At 44.8% G+C, this 20,530-nt stretch overlaps 1 protein-coding gene and 1 long non-coding RNA gene across 2 annotated transcripts in view; one reads left to right on the forward strand and one right to left on the reverse strand.

The window, feature by feature from the left end:
- Window positions 1–20,530, reverse strand: part of Myo10 (myosin X) — a 204,935-nt gene that overhangs the window by 46,573 nt on the left and 137,832 nt on the right. The gene's annotated exons all lie outside the window — the stretch shown is intronic.
- LOC124986578 (uncharacterized) lies at window positions 15,023–19,309 on the forward strand. The gene is made up of 3 exons (XR_007109041.1): window positions 15,023–15,217; window positions 16,981–17,085; window positions 19,001–19,309. It is a non-coding gene; the product is annotated as an uncharacterized LOC124986578 (long non-coding RNA).

A 20,530-nucleotide genomic window follows, 5' to 3' on the forward strand; every position in this document is an offset into this window, starting at 1 on the left:
GTTTCTAATGTACTTGTTTAGTAAGCAAACAGGTTTTGCCTGTGTTACAGATTTTCAAGAAATGAAAATGTTCTTTGCTATTTAGAAAGTGTGTGAGTCTATATAACTATAATCGACTGATTTTTGACAAATAAGTCAAGGCAATTAAATGGAGAAGGGACAGTCTTTTTAATAAAGGGTGCTGGACATCAGATAAAGCACTCATCTCCAGGATATATAAAGAACTCAAAAAACTTAACACCAAAAAAACAAATAACCCAATCAATCAAAGGAATTGAATAGACATTTCACAGAAGAAATACAGTCGATCAACAAATATATGAAAAAATGTTCAACATCTCTAGCAATTAGAAAAATAAAATTAAAACTAAGATTTCGTCTCACTCCAGTCAGAATGGCAATTCTCAAGAATACAAGCAAGAGTAAATTATTAGTGAGGATGTGGGGAAAAGGTACACTCATACATTGTTGGTGAACTGCAAACTGGTGCAACCACTATGGAAAGCAGTATGGAGATTCCTCAGAAAACTTGGAATGGAACCACCATTTGACCCAGTCATTCTATTCCTAGGTTTATACCCAAAGGAACTTAAAATCAGCATACTATAGTGAAGCAGCCACATCAATCTTTACAGCAGCTCAATTCATAATAGCTAGATTGTGGAACCAAGCTAGATGCCCTTCAACAGATGAATGGATAAAGAAACTGTGGTATATATGCACAATGGAATATTACTCAACCTTAAAGAACAATGAAATTATGGAATTTGCTTGTAAATGAATGGAGCTGGAGAATATCATGCTAAGTGAAATAAGCCAATCCCAAAGAACCAAAGGCCAAATGTTTTCTCTGATATGTGGAAGCTAATTCACAATAAGGAGAGGGGGCAGGCAGGGAAGGATGGAGTTACATTATATTAGGTAGAGGGGAGTGAAGAGAGGGGAAGGGGTATGGGGGTAGGAAGAATAGTAGAATGAATTAGACATTATTACCCTATGTGCATGTATAACTCTACATCAGGTACAGACAGATGAGAAGTTATACTCCATTTATGTATGATGTGTCAAAATCCATTTTACAGTCATGTATAACTAATTAGAACAAAAAAGAAAAGCAAAAAAAAATTGTGCTGGAACAACCAGATATCAATATGCAAGAAAAATCCATTTGCAGATATTATAACATTCATAAAAACTAACTGCAAATGGATCATAGACCTGTGTGTGTAATATAAAGCACAAAACTTCTAGAAGAAAACAGGAGATAACCCTGGGTTGTATGATGACTTAAGATACAATACCAAAAGAACCATCCACGAAAGAAAAACTGGTAAGTTGAATTTCATTCAAATTAAGAACTTCCTCTGAGACACTATTAGGAAAATGAAAATTTAAGCAGCAGACTAGAAAATACTGGAAAAATACACATCAGATAAAAGACTATCAAAAATATAAAAAGAACACTAAAACTCGACAGTGTGAAAATAACCCAATTTAAAACGTGTGCAAATTATCTGAACAGCTACTTCACCAAAGGAGATATGTAGGTGGCGAGTCAGCATATGCAAAGGTGGTCACCACCACTGGTCTTTAGGCAATTATAAATTAAAACAACAGGGAAGCACTACTGCATACCTACTAAAAAATTAAAAATCCAGAAAACCCACAATACCAAACATAGGAAAGATTTACAGCAAGGGGAATTCCCACGCGTGGCTGGCAGTAATGTGAAATGCAATCAACGCGAAGAGTTTCTTAATAAAGCTCAAAGCCTTAATATGTGATCTAGCAACTGTGCTTTCTCACATTTACCAACTGAGCTGAAAACTTAATGTCCATGCAAAATCCTGCACATGAACAATTAAATAATCAGGTGGCAGATGGTGGGGACCCAGCTTCTTACGCATTGGAATGAGCCTTTTGCAAGAAAACTGAAGGGAAATTAATTCTATTTAACTAGGTTTGATTTACTTTCATGAAAATAGCAGAAGAGAATCCCAGGGTCCTGGAACTGGCAGGGCTAAGAGGTAAAGGATGCTGGTTATAAGACCCAATGAGTCCTCAAGAGGGTCTGTAGAGAACATGCCCAAACACAGCTCCACACCCCATGCCTTTTTTCAATTATTTACAGGACAGGACTGGGATGTACTTCTATGGGAAACAGGTCAGCAGCCAGATGTGATGAAGGAGTATTTTGGTACACAGTTTAATGAGAATGGACACCAAAGAAATTAAGGGATTAAAGTTGTCTCTTTTGTCATTAATTAGTTGCTGTTAAATGAAAGAAAAATGCATGCAAAGCATTTGTTTTTAAATCAGGATATACAGAAAGTATTGACTGTAAAAACCCCACAGCTCTCCTGGAGAAAACCACTCTTCCCAGTTTTTGTCTCCTTCTGGATGTGTTCTGTGCAAGTATAAATACTGCACACACACGTGTCTTCACAGGTGTGCAGAGGCACGCAGGGGCACCTGACCACCGAGTCAGGTTCCCAGTCGTTTTTTGTATTTTATGTGGAGACAAGCTGACGCTGAGTTGCTTAGCACCTTGCTTTTGATGAGGCTGGCTTTGAACTCCTACCTCCTGCCTCCCAAGCTGCTGGGATTCCAGGCGTGTGCCACCTCACCCAGGCCACACTTTGCTTTTTAAAAATGTAAATAAAAACATTTCACACTTGCCCCTAACACCTAAGGAAGTCCTACAGAGTCTGTGTGGAGACACCTGGGTCTGTCTTGTCCCAGCTGCAAGCCTCCCATTACCACAGTGCACTTAATCGGATCCCCACTGATGAACCTTTAAGAAGTTGCTGGTTGGTAGTATTTTCTTATCCAACTCTCAGGACATGAAAAGAAATAAAAAAGTACCAGCACGAGCGTTCCCGTCAATACCTCCTCCCTCTGCCTGAGGACTCTGTTTCATGGTGAATCTGGTCCTACACTTTTGGTGGCCGGTGACAGAAGCACAGTGAATTGAAGACGACCACTCCAACCTACAGCTCTCCAACCTCCTGCAGGTGCCTCCAAGAAAACGCTGCTCCTCACGAGGCACCGTCTCCAGGAAACACTGCACAGCTGGTCTCTGGCTGGTCTCTGGCTGGTCTCTGGCTGGTCTCTGGCCTGCTTAAAAAGTGTCTGTATAGGGCTGGGGCTGGGGCTGAGCGGTACAGCGCTTGCCTAGCACCTGGGAGGCAATGGGTTCGATCCTCAGCATCACATAAAAATAAATAAATAGAAAAAACTTGCGCTCATCTACATCTAAAAATATTTAGGAACTTTAGACTATGTAGAGGGAAATGAGAGGGGTATGAAAAGTGGTGGAATGAGACAGACATCATGACCCTATGTACACGTATGATTACACGAAAGGTATGAATTTACATCGTGCACAACCATAAAAACAAAATGATGTACACCATTTGTGTACAACGCATCAGAAAGCAGTCTGTAAAAAATAAACATAATAGAGTGTCAGTGTTTACTCAGTGTTAGTTTGGCATATTAGTCTCTGTCAGGAAGTAATTACTGATGATGAGAAGACTAGTGATTTAATTCTCACATTTTTCCTATTACATTCTGGAATATTAAATTTGGGAGCTCATCTATCATATCATGTAACAAGGTCATTTAATAACATTTCTAGTCCAAATGATGGAATTCTAAAGAGCTGGGTTATGATAAGATGCTATATCTTAAAAATAGCAGCTACCTAGCCATTGAATGGAGACTGTTTCTGCCACTGGACTAAGTGCTTTCACGTTATTATCTCATTTAATCTTTAGAACCACCCTAGCAATTCCCTCAAGTCCATGAGGATAAAATTAAGTTTGCGATATAAAGCAGAGAGGCAACCACTTGGGAAATTCTGTCAGCTATCATTTGAGTATCACTTTACAACCTTCAGACTACTCTACAGACACGATGACGTCATTTACTTCTGAGGCTACTCTGTGAAGAGGGCAGGATCTCTCTCAGTGGTTTCACACAGGCCTACTGATGGTGAGTAACCTGAGACATTTACCAGGGGAGAGAGCAACAGGGACCCAAATCTTAGTGTTAGAATCCCTGCAGATCCTGCCAAAGCTCCCTTAGAGCACAGCAGTGCCTCTCCTTAAAGGGCAAGTTCAAGCACAAAGTGGCTGCCATGATCCCGTGTGGATGACTTCCTCCATCATGTGGACTGGTTTCTATTCGCAAATCTCTGTGGTAGTGGTGGTGTTGAGAGCAGCACTAATTCTGCTGCAGTGACAGCATAAGAAGTACTGTGAGCAGCAGCACTAGCGAAGCTGTGAGAACAAAGGCTAATGGGAGCTAAGGGCTGCCACCAGGCACTAAGCTAGCTTTTGTTTCACTTTAGCAACTCTACGGGGTAGGCATTACTGTCATCCCCAATTTACACCAGAACCTGCAGCAGGGACAGACACATGAACTCGTCTAGAGTTTCGAAGTTCATGCCCGACACAGCCAGGACTCCAATTCAGACAGAATGGCATCTAAGTCAACACTATGCATCGCACGGCTCTTCCTGCAAGGTGCAAGTTCAGGAAGCGGGAGGCGAGTTCCTGCAGTTCCAATGCATTCATTATTTAACAATGAAGTTTATTTCCTGGTCATATTTCCTGAATATTCCTGAATGAAATTCAACACAATAGCTATACTGGTAGCAGACCAAAATAGAATCAACTTCTGAGGATAAAAACCCAACTGAAAGAACACACTTAGTTAAAGCATGGGTGGGCAAAGGACAAGCTGAGAGCCACATCCGGCCTGCCACCTGTTTTTGTAAATAAAGTTTTATTGGAACACAGCCATGAATTGTCTATTTCATGATAAACGGGCAAAGCCTGAAACATTTACCAGAAAAAGTTTGCCGATCCCTGAATTCAAGAACAAAAGCCAGCACTGGGGATGTAGCTCAGTGCAGAGGCTGTGTCCAGGATGCAGGAGGCCCTGGGTTCCATTCCCAGCAAAGAAAGAAAAAAACCAAACAGGCAAAGCAGAGAGGGCATTCAACTAGTGAAAACTGAGTTGCGGTCAAAGTTACTTATACATCATATTTCAAAAAGTCAGCATGAAATGAACAATGTCAGGTGTCTCGATAATTTTTGAGACTTTGCGTGTTCAAATCGTTAACATTTTGGATATACTGGGATAAATATATATATTACTAAAACTCATTTTTGCAAAATTAATTTCTTTGACACTTTTAAATATGGCTCCTGGATAAGCCAATCTCAAAAATCCAAAAGACAAATGATCTCGCTGATAAGCGGATGATGACACATAATGGGAGTGGGAGGGGGGCAAGAATGGAGGAAGAAAGGACTGTATAGAGGGAAAAGAGGGGTGGGGGGGATGGAAAAAATAACAGAATGAATCAAACATCATTACCCTATGTAAATGTATGATTACACAAATGGTATGCTGTTACTCCATGTATGAACAGAAACAACATGTATCCCATTTGTTTACAATAAAAATAAATTAGAAAAAAAAATATGGCTCCTGGAAAATGTTTGTTTATATGGACTGTATGTCCACAGGACAGTGTTCTCTAAGAAATCAGAATCTCTGCTCCATAAAGACTTGAAGAGTAACAGAAAATTAAGGTTAAAATTATAATTTTTTGCCTTTGACACCTGGAGCATGATTTATATAAATGAACTAACAAGTGGCAGAGGGAGGGGGTGATACTGGGGAATTGAATTCAGGGGCACTTAACCACTGGGCCACATCCCCAGCCCTTTTTTGAATTTTATTTAGAGACAGGGTCTCACTGAGTTGCTTAGGGCCTTGCTAAGTTGCTGAGGTCGGCCTTGAACTCACAATCCTCCCACATCAGCCTCCAAGCCACTGGAACCACAGTGGACTACGGGTGTGCGCCACCAAGCCCTGATGTCCAACTATTGTAATAATACAAGGTTCAGAGAGTAAACATATTACTTTTTGCCAACAACGTTATTTCGAGATGAGAAACAACACTCAGGCAAAAAATGTGGACTAGAAGAGACCTCACTAATAGTTCCCACCAGGCTAATGAGTCTGAATGAATAAATTAGATGTGAAGAATTTCCATTAACTTTAGATAAAGTAGGTGAAATATCAGGTGAAATATCTTTCAAGACACAGACAACAATTCTCAAACAATATGTTAATTCTACTTTTTCTAGCAATTTTACATTCGATTTCTAAAGGCACCCCAAGATTCCCAGGACATTAAGTTTTTGTTTTTTAACAAGCCAACGAACCTTAGCGCCTATGGTGACAATGAAAGAGGGCCACCTGGGGACTGTGGGCCATGACAGGCAGAACAGGCCCAAAGGGCGGCACGCACACTCGGATCCTTACTGCCCCATCAACCTGGCCAGGAAGTGGCCGGCATGGCTGGTCTGAGCGTGCTCCGGCCTGCAGTGCAAGCCCTTCTCTTGCATGGTGTCCAGGGGACATTCACCCTGGAATCTGGGCTACCGCTGTGCTTGTCACACTCGTTTCCAAAGCCCATGAGTGGTCTGAAACCCTGCACACTGGGCGTCTGGTGGAACCTTCCTTGCCTGCAGGAACGCAGGCCGGTCGCCTCCACAGTTACTTCCCTGTCCTCTCCCCCTTCCGTTTCCTGCCTGGAACAGCGGCTGCACCTGCTGCTCTCGCTTCCCCTCTCCCTCCTCGGCCAGGCCCTTGCACACCGCCCACCGCTGGCCCCGCTCCTGCTCCTGCATGCTGCAGTGGGACTCCCCGGCCCTGCTCCTTCATCCTCAGGAGTCTAGGCAGTTCCCCATCTTCACGCCTGAATGCCAGCTCACTTGGGCACAGGCACCTGGGGACTTTCCTGTGGCACATGCTCCTGCTGCCCTGCTGGGAAGAGAAAGCAATGTGCCCCTGCAGAAGGGAAGCCCCAGCTTGCTGAGGAGAGGGCTGGCATCAGCCTTCAATGCCACCTTCTCTCCTGAATTAAAGGGAAATGGCAATGCACTGATATTCAAGTATGGACTGCAATGTGCCAGGGATTTTTATTATCTTAATTAAATCTCAAAGAGCTCCATTAAGACCAGTGGGCAAGACAGGATCATCATTCTGTGACAGACATGGATACAGGGGAGTGGCTTGTCCAAGGGCACATGTCTAGTGGGTTCTAGGGCCTGGCTCTTCCTCAGAGGAAAACCCAAGCAGGGCCTGTGACGGTTGTCGGTCCGTGCTGAGACCATGCCAAAGATGAGAGTGCACATTTAGGAACTTTTATGCCAGTTTGACACAGCTGCATCATTTTTATTGTATTTTTCAAAAATATCAATCCATAACAAATAAGCAATAAAAAAATTTTAAAAATTGCTTTGCCACATATAGTTGGATAAGTGCTGTTCTAGATGGTACCAATGCTAACTTTGTGTACTACCTGGAAGATCTTTCTTCGTATTAGCATGTGCAGATCTGCTATCACAACATTACTCAGTAACTGCCTAAACTTCTAATATTTAACATCGAATCAGGCTCAACGCACACAGAAAATACATTTAAATCTTTCTTTGAAACTGTCAGAAGCGAAAAATGTTTAGTCACAAAATCTGACATCACATTATTGTTAAAAGTTCTCTACTTTGCACACTGAATAAAACCTGAACATTTTTGTGTTTCTCCCTTTCCATCTCACCCCTCTGGGTCTACAGTTTTACCCTCCAGAGGGGCCCATCCGCCACCCTTGCACAAGGCACTCCAACTGTAGTCAGGACTGTCCTGGGGATGAGATCATTCCAAGCCAGCCACACCAGCTCATTCACCTTTGCCAGACATTCCCTTTCTTGGCTTCCAGTGCAGCCAGGCTCAGTCTTGGCCCTAGAACCAGACAGAGAAGCCAGCAGACAAACCTACTGAGGGGCTTCTGGGAAAGGCTTTCCTTCCTAACAAAGGGAGAGGAGCCCGAGAGGAGTCTCTGGCTCAGCCTTCTTTCGAGGATTAATGTTAACTCTGAGAAGACAAGGGTTTTGTTTGCTTTATTGAGAGGTAGAACCCAAGGATCTAACAGGTACTCAAAAATATATTTGTTGAGGGATGGGGCGTAGCTCAATGGTGCCTAGCATGCACAGGGCCTTGGGTTCAATTCTCAGTACCTTAAAACAAAAAATTCTGCTGGAAAAAAGTTGAATGGTTAGGTTCTATGGGTTGCAATGGTTGCAGCTACGGCAGCCACTCTGTGAACTTGAGCAAAGACTGAGAATGGCAGATGGCGTTGGCTAGAAGTCCTGACGATGTGGAGAATGGCTTTTTTTTTTTTTTTTTTTTTTTGTGGTACTGGGGATGGAACTCAGGGCCACATGCATGCTAGGCGATGCTCTACCAGTGAACTATATCCCCAGCCTTTGGTTTCATTTTTAAAATTTTATTTTGCGACAGGGTCTCACAAATTACTCAGGGTGGCCTTGGGTTTGTAATCCTTCTGCCTCAGTCAACCTAGTAGCTAGGAGTACAGGAATGTGTCACCACACCTGGCTTGAAAGTGTCTTATTAAATGTGACATTTACATGGTTTAACTGCACAGGTCACTGAGTTATGGTCTTACTCATGGAGAGTGGGAGGCTGCCCCCGGGGGACTGAGGGGCGGCACGTGCACGTGACTCACCTGTATAATCTACTGGTGGACGGAAGAGATTCCTATGGAGAGGGGAAGGAGGACCCCCCAGGAGGAGGGGAACTCCCGAGGGAGGGGTTCAATCTTGGTAATGTCACCGTCCAGCCAGGCCAGCCGGTTCCACCCCCAGCACCACGGGGATCTGGGGTGAGGGGGACCAAGGTTCACCTAGGAACTGCAAGGATGGTGCAGAGTTTGCAATGTCACAGTGACCAGCTCTGAATCCTGAAAGCATCCTGAGGGCACAGAGTGTGCAGCAGTGCCAGCGGTACTGACGCAAGGCCAGAAGGAACTCAGGGCAGCGGTCAGCTGAAACGCGGCTCAGAAGTGCGCGAAGTGAACAGGACAGAGGCCTGGGGTTCCCGACGGAATCAGATGAGAATGACAAGGTGGTGGGCTCGTCCAAAGCACCCGACGCCCAGGCAACCTGAGATGGGGGAGCCTGAGGAACACGGTACTTAAAACTCAGTCAGGCTCTAAGTGGGCGCGAGACCAACCAGGCTCAGGGGACGCGCTCAGGGCTGGTGAATCACGAGGTGAGGTCATGTGCTGGCGGGCAGGTGAGGTCAAGGCTCAGGGGTGGGACGTGCCAGGGCAATTGGGACAGGGAGGCTGTACCCCAGGACACTGCAATGTGGGCCAGAGCTGATCAAAGCACGTTTCTGTTTTCCTCTCTGGCTCTTTCTTTCTGTGGTGCTGGGGACGAAATCCAGGGTCCCAGACATGCGAGGCAAGTGCTCGTCCTCTGAGCCAAGCCCCAGCACACAGAGCACATTTCTTGATATTGTTCAGCAACCCGGGGAATCTGAGGGCGAGAGCAGAACTGGCTATTACCCAAGACGGGAGGCCAGGGAGCCGTGGGATTTTACAGAGGCTGCGAGCGCATGACTACGGCTATCTCCTCCCTGACCTGTGAGGTCATATGCCCGAGTTCACTTTGCGAACATTCAAATCTGAACATTTGGATTTGTGCACTCAGTTTTCTACGGCTGACCAATAAACCTGAGGCAAGGAAATAACGAAGTCCTTAAAGAGGGCTCCTAGAGACACTAAGTAAGGGACTGAAAGGTTTGCGCGGCAAAGAGTAGCAGGTTCTGTCTTCAGGGAGGGCGGGAGCAGGCTGGAGGGGCGCATCTGAAACGATGGACAGATCGTGTGCATTTAAAATCAGGAGGTCAGTAATTTGAGATATTTAAAACAGGGATCCTGAGAGTTAAGGAAAATGTTGGGGGCTGGGGTTGTGGCTCAGTGGTAGAGTGCTTGCCTGGCATGTATGAGGCACCAGGTTCGATTCTTGGCACTGCATTTAAGTAAATAAGTAAGATTCATCAACAACTGAAAAAAAACAAAGAAGAAAACGTGCTGTGGGGCCGGGGGCGGCGGTAGAGCACAAGCTTTGCCTGCTGGAGGCCTGGGTTCCATTCCCAGAACCCAAAGAGAGGGCTGCAGGAAGCTCTCAAGCCAGAGAGGGCTGGGGCTGCAGCTCAGGGGGTCAGCACTGCTCAATCACCAGCGCGGCGAAAAGGAAAAGCCAGAGATGGGGTGGAAGGGAAGCAGGGGCTAAGGATTTATTCCAGATCAGACCAAAGTCCCTGGAAAAGGTGGCAGAAAGTGCAGAATCCTTAAGGGCGGCCCCTCCTACGTACGACTCGCTGCCTTCCTGCCCAGTGCACCCCATGGACCCTTCCTACTGCACAAATGGAAACCCCGATCTCCCCCGCTCACTGCTACTCCGCTCCTGCTCATCTGACGAGGCCACCCTCCCCTTTATTCAGGCTCCCTCTGGAAAATCATGCTGAGAAATACAAATTAGGAGGGCAGCTGTCTCTGTGTGCGGATGTTGGCAAGAAGGGCTGTGGGTCATCAAAACGCTAAAACAGCGCAGAACTCACCGAGTCACTTGTTAGTCACCAAGGTTAGGTCCACGCAATCGGGATGCTGAACTAGAAACGGGGGTAAAGTAAGGGGTCCCGGGGCCCAGCTGCCACATTCCTCAATGTCCAAAGCCTGGAATAATGTCAACCTGAGATCTGGAAGGCTTCATCAGAGTGCACATTCTTAAAATACGACATCAACAGCCTCATAAGACCTGCCCCCCCAGCAGTGTGACTCAGTGTACAGATGGCAATCACGACAATATATACATGCCCGGTTCCTTGCTTCAAAGTGCTAGCATTTCAGATATTCACAAAACTTCTAGAACTGAGGAGTCTAAACTCTCACAAAGAGGTGAAAAACACCCAGCCACCAAACAGAGGCCAAATGTGAGAAAGAGCTACAGCAGGAGCTGGAAGGGCAGAAGGCTTCACACCCCCGCCCCACACAGGAAGAATCGGATGAAGGGGCTTCATCTGCATAAAAATATGCAGCTGAGAAGAAACTTCTCCCACAATGGATACAGCTGATTTATAAATATTCATGAAGATATGCTAAAATACCAGAAGAAAAAAAGTTGAACAGAAATTTACTTCAAAACTGCACAATGCTGTGTGCTGAGTAGCAATTTGCTGGCAAGTCCTTGGTCAATTCTACTGTCCAGAGGGAAGGCAGGCCTGGTGGGAAGGGGCTCTGGAGAGTGCCGCATCCTAGGAGTCCTTTCTCCTGCCTATTCATGTATCAAAGTGGTTGTCTCCACGTCCTAATGGGAAATTAGCCAGCCTGCGATCACAGCCAATATCTGTTAAGTATAAATTAGAAACACCACAAAATATTGCACTGAGTAGCTGGGGGTTGCTAGGGAACAGGAGGTCAGGCGTCTTCAAAGGCCAGGTTATTCCCATCCTCAGGGCCTCTCTGGACTCTATTCATGCTGGACTCGAAGCACAGTGGGCACCAGGGCCTGGAGGGCTCAGCATCCTAGTTCACACCAGCCAGCCCATCTAGGCTTCTGAGCTGGGCAATCCAAGCTGCTTAAATCTGGAGGTCCCCTCCCAGCCCCAGGTCTCCACTTCAGGAAAGTGTACAATGCATGAGGCGCCATGTTGGCGTCATGTGCAAACTGGTACTTTCTGCAGGACACTGGTGTCTAGGGTTAGTGTGAAAGAGTCACAAACAGAAGGCTCCCACGAAGCAAAATGTTCAAAAATAAAATCGGCTGGGGCGTGTGGCTCAGTGGTAGAGCACTTGCCTAGCATTTGCAAGGCCCTGGGCTCAAGCCCCACCATGGCAAAAGATAAAAACAAATAAAATAATTAATTAAAAAATAAAAGGAATTTTAAAAAAAGGAGTGGGGAGTACACGCTCCTAAATCCAAGCTACAGGAAACAAGACTGCACTGTGACAGTATTTTCTGCCCTTGGAATGACATCTTCCACCCACTTCCATTTGTGATCCAGGGAACTGAGCATTGACCCATCCTGGATTTAAAGACTAGTTTACAGGGTTCTGATAATAACTTTTCCATGAATTTGTCTTTCCCTGTGTCTGTGCCAAAAGGAACATGTGTCCTTCACAAATTGTAGTTGGAAATGTGCCGCCAAGTTTAGAAAATGGTAATAAGTTCAAATTACAAATTAGGAGAGGAAATGAATCCCTCTCTTGCTGGGCAGCTGAACAATCAGCACCCGAGCTGGCCGCCAAGGCACCTATGTTGCTTTTTTCCACAATGGTGAATGGGATGACCACTGTTCACTAGTCCCTTGACCATGAGTGGTGATGTGCTGGATGAGCGAGGAGTGAGGGGCACGTGCGGTTAATCAGGCCTCAATCCCACCCTAAAAGAGGAGAAATCCGTCCTCACATCATCCATGAGCAGACAGTACTGAAGTGAGAGGTCAGTGACCCAGGGCTGGCGAAAGGTGGGAGGCAGTCTCTGTAGAACTGCACTCAGTCCACCCTGATATGTGACACCTCCTGATCTGCGCCATTCATCATTTCCCTCCACAAGTTTGAGAAAGATGACCTGCTTTGTCTCCTGTTAATCACATGTGGTCTAAAGCACAGGCTGCTTTGTTCACTGGGCAAACAGCAACAAAATAAATATGTTTTTCAGGAATCTTGAAAGCCTTCTGCAGTAGCCCCACAAGATGTTGGGAGAGTCCTGAGTTAATGAATTGCTGTGGAGTGACCAGGCCAGAGGAATGAGAACAGGGTGCAGTGAATTCTGAGTCACACGACAAAACCACGAGACCAGGCCACATCATACAGGGGAGCACTCTGGAAAATCCGCCAGGCTCTGTCTCTGCACCTTCCCACATCATGAACTGTGATCTGAGTAAGAGTGAATAGAAAGAGAAGGAACTTGATCGTGAACAAGGCCTGCTCATCTCTTTATTCCTACTTGTGTTCTTGTGCCCATCCCCTCAAAGTATTAGCACGCATCTTTAGAGTCTCTATGTGTACCTCCTTGATCAGGGCCCCCTCCAGGCCCAGGGCAATCAGCAGTCTGCACAGCACCCAATAGGTGCAATCTCTTTTAGGCATGCAGCTGCACACCCACCAAAAGGACCAGAACAAAGAACAAAAAAAGCCTGTGCACCCAGGCCAGTTGCTGAAGGCTCTTTTGAGTATTCCCAGGCTGCCTGCTCAGTCATTTAAATACTGTACAGCAACATGCTATAACAGGCAGAGTGGATGCGTGGTGAGTAGGAAAGGTGAGTCATGGAGAACAAGTGGCGATTGTCTTGCAGTGAGTTACTTTTAACAATTGAGCATGAGATGGGAAAGCTTTCACCCTGTGGACCTTGGCGGGGCCTGAGTTTATGTCAAGCAGGAAAGGCCTCTAGCACGCCCCAGAGAGCAGGAGCTACCCAGAAGATGTGGCCTGTCTGCTGTGCGGCCAGGCTGCAAACGCGTTCCTCTGAGAGATGCCCAGCTGCACGGACCTTTGTGTGCAGCTTTTGTACCATTTTCCCCCTTGGATGCCCGGCCCTGAGCCTCTCACTTGCTGTCAGACCCTGGAAGTCGGAGTCAAATGACATCACCACCAAGTCCAACCTGCCCTTCCACCTCCACACAGGCCCTCATTTGCCTAATTTGCAAGATCTGGCTGACGGAAGCCTCCAAGGGCTGCCAGTGTGCACCTGGGGGTCCAGGGTACCCTGACTGGTCTGAGCTCTGCAAGAGGTGACGGAATGCCATCAGTCAGTCAAACACATGAAACACTTCAGAGTTAACACCAAAGCAAGAAGAAAAGAAAAACGGAGGTTAATTTTCCCTCCGCAGGTCCTCAAACCACAATTCACATGGCAATGATGCTTTATGCTGGGCCACAACAATCCCCCGAGTTGACTCTCTCTCTGACTCAATGTCTTAGTCCTCTACTGAGTACTGTAATAACCTTATTTAAGCTTAGTTGTCTCCTAAGAAAACAGCAGCAACATATGCCGACAAGATTTCACATTCAAATCTGGTCTTTTGCCTATCAGCCCAAGAACTGTTTTAATTTCAGTTTTCTAAGTTTACCAATATTCTTACCTCGTTTTCTTCCTTATCCAAAGAGATCTTTTAAGAAGACTTAAAACGACTTAAACATTTATTTTCTAATACAATTTTCATCTTCATAAATGAGGAGGGAAAGGAAAAGCTGCTGCAGTATCTTTAACTGGGCCACTTCTATTTTGGCGGGGGCAAAATTTGAGCATATAGAGTATGATTCCGAAGCCAAACAGTATCCCCTTTAAGTGAAATACTGACAAATGGAGCGTCTGGCACACTTTAATGAGCTGCTTTATCCTTTCAGAGTGGCTGAAACTAGGGCAGCCTTTCATCTGAGGAAGTGGCCAGCCCAGAGACACTGCACAATGGTACAAGACACAGGCAAAGAAAGGCCCCGACAGTTTCCAATCTCTGCCACCACTTACGAGGAAAGGAAAAATACATGCCTAACATAATGACGCAACGCACCTGGAAAATGTTAGATGACACACAATTCCCTATGGTCACAATAAACACTAAAGCACAAGGTTAAAAGCAATAACAAATGCATACTAAAAATTAACTTGTGGGTAGAGGCCATCTTCCCAGAGAGTAAAAAAAAGAAGAAAAGAGTAGAGAACCCAAACCAAAAAATGATCAGCTTTGACACCTGACCCCATGGTGTCCAAGGAGGGCCAGTTTGGACCCCTGGAGGAGTAAGTCACAAAACTGGAGCAGACCCTGACCCTGGGAGCAGAGGGGAAGGGAGGTCTGAGCTGGGAAGCCGGTGCAGAGGTCCCGGTACTCACCCAGCCACAGCTCCAGAGAGAAGGCGGCCTTTCTTCAGGAGCAGGGCAGGTGAGGAGGCGAGGGCAGAGCCCCGGGCCATGCCTCCATCTAGAGGAGCCAGTCAAGAGCACGGCTTGGGGGTGGGGCAGCCTGGTCAAGATGCCAGGAAGGAGGGTGATTAGCGGTGTCCCAGGTCTAGGGGAGTGGGTGGGGATCTGGAGGCAGGGTAGGGCACCCTGCAACAGGAAGCCGCAGACAGAAGCGGGCCCAGCGCAGCACTGATCCCCAGGCCTTAGAAATGAGATGTGGGCCAGACTTTTGGAATGTGTTTAGCAGTGAAGAGAAAACTGCTCAAGGCAGGGCCCAGCCAAGCTCCAGTTCGCCTGTTTCCTCTCTTTCAGCAGGTCTATCTGTCTGTGCATGTGCATCTGCATCTCTACCTCCATATCTTCCAAGGTAGGCAGAGAAAGTCAACTTAAAACAAAAAAATAGGATGAGATGTTCCTTTTGAGAAGTTTGCAATAATCTGAACTCCAGGCAGCAGAGCACCTTAATGGCTGTTCCTTCAAACAGTCACAGATCTTGGGATGTTATTAAAAAGCAACTCAAAAGCCAGGTGTGGTCGTGCAAGACTGTAATCCCATGGATTTGGGAGGCTGAAGCAAGAGGACTGCAAGTTCGAGGGCAGCCTCAGCAACTGAGGTCCTAAGCAATTTAGCAAGACCCTGACTTAAAGTAGAAACCAAAAAGGACTAGGCACATAGCTCAGTGGCAAAGTGCCCCTGAGTTCAATTCTCAGTACCAAAATAAAAAATAAAGCAACACAAAATCAACAATATCATTCAATATGCACACTACCAAAATTACCTCACTATTTTAACGTGTGCTTTCTTATGCTACTACGAATGTCAGGTTGGGCATGGTGGCACGTGCCTATAATCCCAGCTACTTGGGAAGCTGATGCAGGAAGACTGCAAATTCAAGGCCAGACCCAGCAATTAGCAAGACCCTGTCTTCAAACATAGAAAGAAAATGAACTAGAGATGCAGCTCAGTACTTTAAACCCTAGTATGGTGGGCAGGAGGATGTTAGGTTATATTTCATTTATATTTAACCTTTTGTAAATTTCTTGTTTATGTCTTTTACTAATTTTTTCATTAAAATATCTGTCCTTTTCTCAGTGTTAAGAGCTCTTTATATATTAAGGCTATATATCCTTTGGTATACACTTTGCAAAAATTGTTTCCATTTGTTTTTGGTGTTAATGAAGGGTATTGTGGCTACATGTACATGCATATGTGCTCTGATTTAGTAAATGAACTTTCAAAAATTTAAGGAAACAGTAATTAGACACATAATATAGGATTGTTTACAACAACAAATAAAGGAAAAAAATCCAATAGAAATTTGACTTTAAAGTTATTCACTGACAGAATTCTATAGTCATGAAAAAAAGCATAGGAATGGTTCATGATATGTTGTTTAAAAAAAAAAAAAAACAACAACAAATCTGAAGGACAGTTCTCTTTTAGCACTTTCTCCCTTCTTCTCTGCTTTGGTACCCCACCTCCGTCGTTTCTGATGGGAAATCCCACCATTCCAACCTCTGTTCTTCCACAGGTAACACATCCTGTGTGTTTTTAAGTTTTGTCTTTGGTTTTCACAATTTAACTACAAAGCAAACACATCTTGGGAGTTAATTTCTTTTTCTCCTAAATGGGATTTTCTCTGCTTCTCCCAACTGCAGGCTCGTGTCTTGACTAAATTTGGTAAGTTTCCAGCTGTTTTTTCACATCGTTTCAGCCTCAGCCTCAGCCTCTAAGGACACAGGTGTTCGCCCCACCACTGCCCCAGGCTCTGTTCATTTTCTTAAATTCTTTTGCTCTCTTTGTTCCCATTAAGTTCTCTGGATCTGACTGAGTGAACAGGCTCCTTCCTCTCTCGTGTCCATTCTGCTATGGAACCTGGCCAGGGAGGTTCTTTTTTCTTTCAGGGACTGTGTTTTTCAGTTCTAAGAGTTGCTTTGGTTCTCCTTTGTAACAGTGGTCCACTTCGTTTTGAATGCAGCCCACACTGCTCTGCCACTGTCACTTATTTTTAAAAGGACATGTTTCTTTCTCTTCCTCTTTCCCTCACCTCCCTGATCACTCCCTTTCCGAATCTTCCCCTCCCTAACTTGGGCAGGTAAAGGACAGGATTACCTTTCTTCCCCATCCTAGGCAGAGTTATGTCCTTGGGCACACAACCACCCCTGGGATGAAGTAATTCAGACCTCCAGGAGGGCAGCAGAACATCTAAGAAAGGAGCATCTCCCAAGTTAACAGGTAATTACAACTCCGGACAGGGAACACCTGGGAACACCTGCAATGTAGCCTTTGAATCACCTCTTCAAAAACCCATTGCTCCCCCTGATTGGCAGAATCAGACTGAGACAGGAGTTTCTCATGTTTCTCCTTTGCTTCAAGGGCAATAAAACATCTTTTCCCTTTTTCTCAAAACAAAACAAAAAACAATGGAAAAAGCAGGTTAGCAGGCCTAGGTGGCATATGCCTATAACCCAAGATATTTGAACGGCCTAGGCAGGAGGATCATAAGTTTAAAGCCAGCCTGGCAACTTGGTAAGATCCTGTTCCAAAATGAATAAAATAGGGTCAAGCATGCAGTTTAGTGGTAGAACATGTTTGCTAAGCATGCACAAGGTCCTGGGTTTAATTCTCCTTATGAAAATTAAAAATAAAGTAACTTACAAAATTAAGGTAGATTATGAAAGAAAAATACACATTCAACCAAATGTAAACCGGATTGTATTTGGGTGGTGAAATCATGTCTAAATTGTAATTTTAACAAATACTTTGCAATATTTTCCAAATATTTATAATCAGTAAGTATTGCCTTCATATTGGGGACAAGTGGAGACAAAAAGCAGCAGTTATTTAAAAAAAATTTTTTTAGTTGTAGATTGACACAATAACTTTATTTTTATGTGGTGCTGAGGATGCAACCCAGTGCCCCACCACTGAGCTGGCCTGAGAAGAGAATAAGAAAACTACCCGCAAGGCGGAAGGAGAACATAATGAAATGTTGAGGGGAGGCTAGAACTAAAGAGGACCTGCTGTAGGGCTGAGAGAAACCCCAGGGGAGCTTTAGTCCCTGGGCCACCACCCTGGAATCCATCCCTGGGCCTGAACCTCTGGTCTCCAACCTCAAAATAACCCCTCCACCCCAGAGCTTTCTCTCCAGGTGTGTGTGTGTGTGTGTGTGTGTGTGTGAACGGGATGAGAGGGGAAGCTGCTGGCAGTAGAATCAGTCCTTCCCACAGCTGCCCAGTGACCAGGGGGAGTTCAGATCAGACACTAAGAGAATCCACACAGAGGAAGTTGCCCTTGAAAATGTTAATGTGGGGCTTCTCACTCCACAGGACAACAATCCCGCCTGCAAGGAGTGGCTCAAAGGTGCCACTGGGACTCCTGTTTGATTGAATGACATTCAGGAAGTCAGAGCCAGAGGGCTGCCTAAGGAGGGCCATGGGTACTGCTGGGGGGAACACAGCAGAAGATATGCATCCTGTTTAGCACTTAGTACCTCCCAGGTGGGAAGCAAGGAGGGCAGCCTGGGGTCTGTCTCGGCTGCATCCCCTTTCTGGCGACACCCCTTAACATTCCATGGCATTCATTGGAAAGAGTGAAAAGGCGGATGGCGTGTAGCTCAGTGGAAGAAGGTGCATGAGCGAGGCTCTGGGTTTGAATCCCCAGCAAAGACCACACACACACAGTGGGCAGGGGGCTATCACAAATCTAAACTTAACCAAGTGGGTGAGATACCATGTTTAATGTGAGCAACTTAAAAATGAGTGGTTCTTGCCCATAGGCTACCTTTTACTTTAGGAGGGTTATAAATTGATGTCAGATTATTTACTCTCACATGCTAATGTTTGGGTTTCCACTTACTTCTAAACATTTTATCTATTTCAATTAAGGTAGACTTAGCCGAGGAGCAGTCAGTTTGATTATTATTCATTTCTTTAAAGTGTAACTCAATTTACTATGAAAGACCACCCTCACGTTGAAAACATGCACCCCCTTCAAGGGCGCATTTAGCAACTGAATGGATATCAACTGAACACCCGTCCTGCAGCCAGGGTGCAGGCAAAGATCAGCATTTCTGCCAACCAATTTAGTCCTTTCTTTGGAGACCTCTCACTTTGGGGAATAAGATTCCTAACAAACTGTACCTCATCAGGTTTCTCCAGGCTGAATGCAAAATTCCCACGTGTTCCTGGGTGTGAAGCAAGCACAACATTCAACAGATGACCACTGAACTCCTACGACCTCTCACGTTTCCACACTTGTGTAAACCAGGTTATAATGCAACTCAAAAAGAGTCGGATTATTCTTGTGCAGATCTTTCTAACGCTCAAAGCAAGGAAAAGTTATATAAGTAGTGTGTTAAGTTTTTTAGAGAGAAGTACTTTGAAGTAAATTTAAACAAAAGAAACCACCACTACTGTCCACCTTCCAATTCAAAATTATTTTTGTTATAAAAGAAAGACTGTCAAAAATATAAAAATATATCACATTACCAATGACTTATCTGATAATTGGATTATGTCCTTCATTTTTTTTTTTTTTTTTTTTTTTTTTAAGAAAGGATTAGTAGTTCAAACTTGTACAAACAATCAGAACCAGTACTTACCCATTTGTTTAGAAACTAAACACTTCTGGTGCTTGGAGAAATGGCAATCCACTCCATTCCTATTTGATCTCTAGAGAGTTTTACGCCAGCACAACCATTGCAAAGTACAGGAAACTTTTAAGCAAAGAAAATAAGAGGAAAACCCTACCTTGGATTTCCTTTCTCCCCCTTCAGTTTTTGTCCACGGTAAATGGCTGCATCTTTAGCAGTCTGGGCTGCGAGCATCTAAGCTGACAGACACAAAAACGGGCTTTCTTCAGCTCGATGGTGTTCCCAGCCTTTTATGTGGTGCCTTGGGCTGCGCTTGCTTAATTCATTCCTGATTCTACTCAAAGGACGTCCAGGCTGGCTAGGCTGGCGTAATGATCTTTGCTTTAGATTTTTCTATCTATGGGAGCAAGCTATCTCATACATACCATGTGCAAATACATTTAAGAGCCCAAAGAATCTTGATTTTAAAAGATAATCATTTTTTTCCTTTTTTTTTTAACTGCTCCAGGGCAAAATCAATTCAGTTGTGATCTTGGAAAATCCACCCTGAGAACAACACTCTTCATTTGAGCCCAGCTTCATTTATGGCTATTTATCCTGGTCTTTAGAGAATAAGGCTGAATAGTTGTCATGACAACTTGGTAAACAGGACTGAAGTGACCACTGAGGGGTTTACTGGATTGTTTTGTTTGAGGAGAAGAATGGCTGCCTTAATGATTCCTTTACTAAAATTTCCTCAAAAGGTAAAGCTGCCTTTTTACAGGTCTGTATAAGATATTTTCCAAAGTCAAAAGAAGATGCTGGCAGTGGTTGCTTGCTCCAGTTGCAGGCGATGGTCAAAGGCAACCAGAACATTAGAGGTAATCAGAGAAAAGGCAAACTATTCAAGGTTAGTGAATGCCAATAGAATCCCCTCCTCAAGAATGTAGAGAAAGCAGAACCATCTCAAAAGGCTGAAAGTCACAGGAGCTGACAGTTGGGATAACTTTAGAAAGTCCCAGCTCCCTCGTTGATGCCTCTGCATTCTTTATCAAGCCTCTTCTATATAAAACAAGATGCACAATTTGTCATGTGCAACAGAAACCT

Source organism: Sciurus carolinensis, chromosome 6 (genome assembly GCF_902686445.1).
Source record: "Sciurus carolinensis chromosome 6, mSciCar1.2, whole genome shotgun sequence".
NCBI lineage: Eukaryota > Metazoa > Chordata > Mammalia > Rodentia > Sciuridae > Sciurus > Sciurus carolinensis.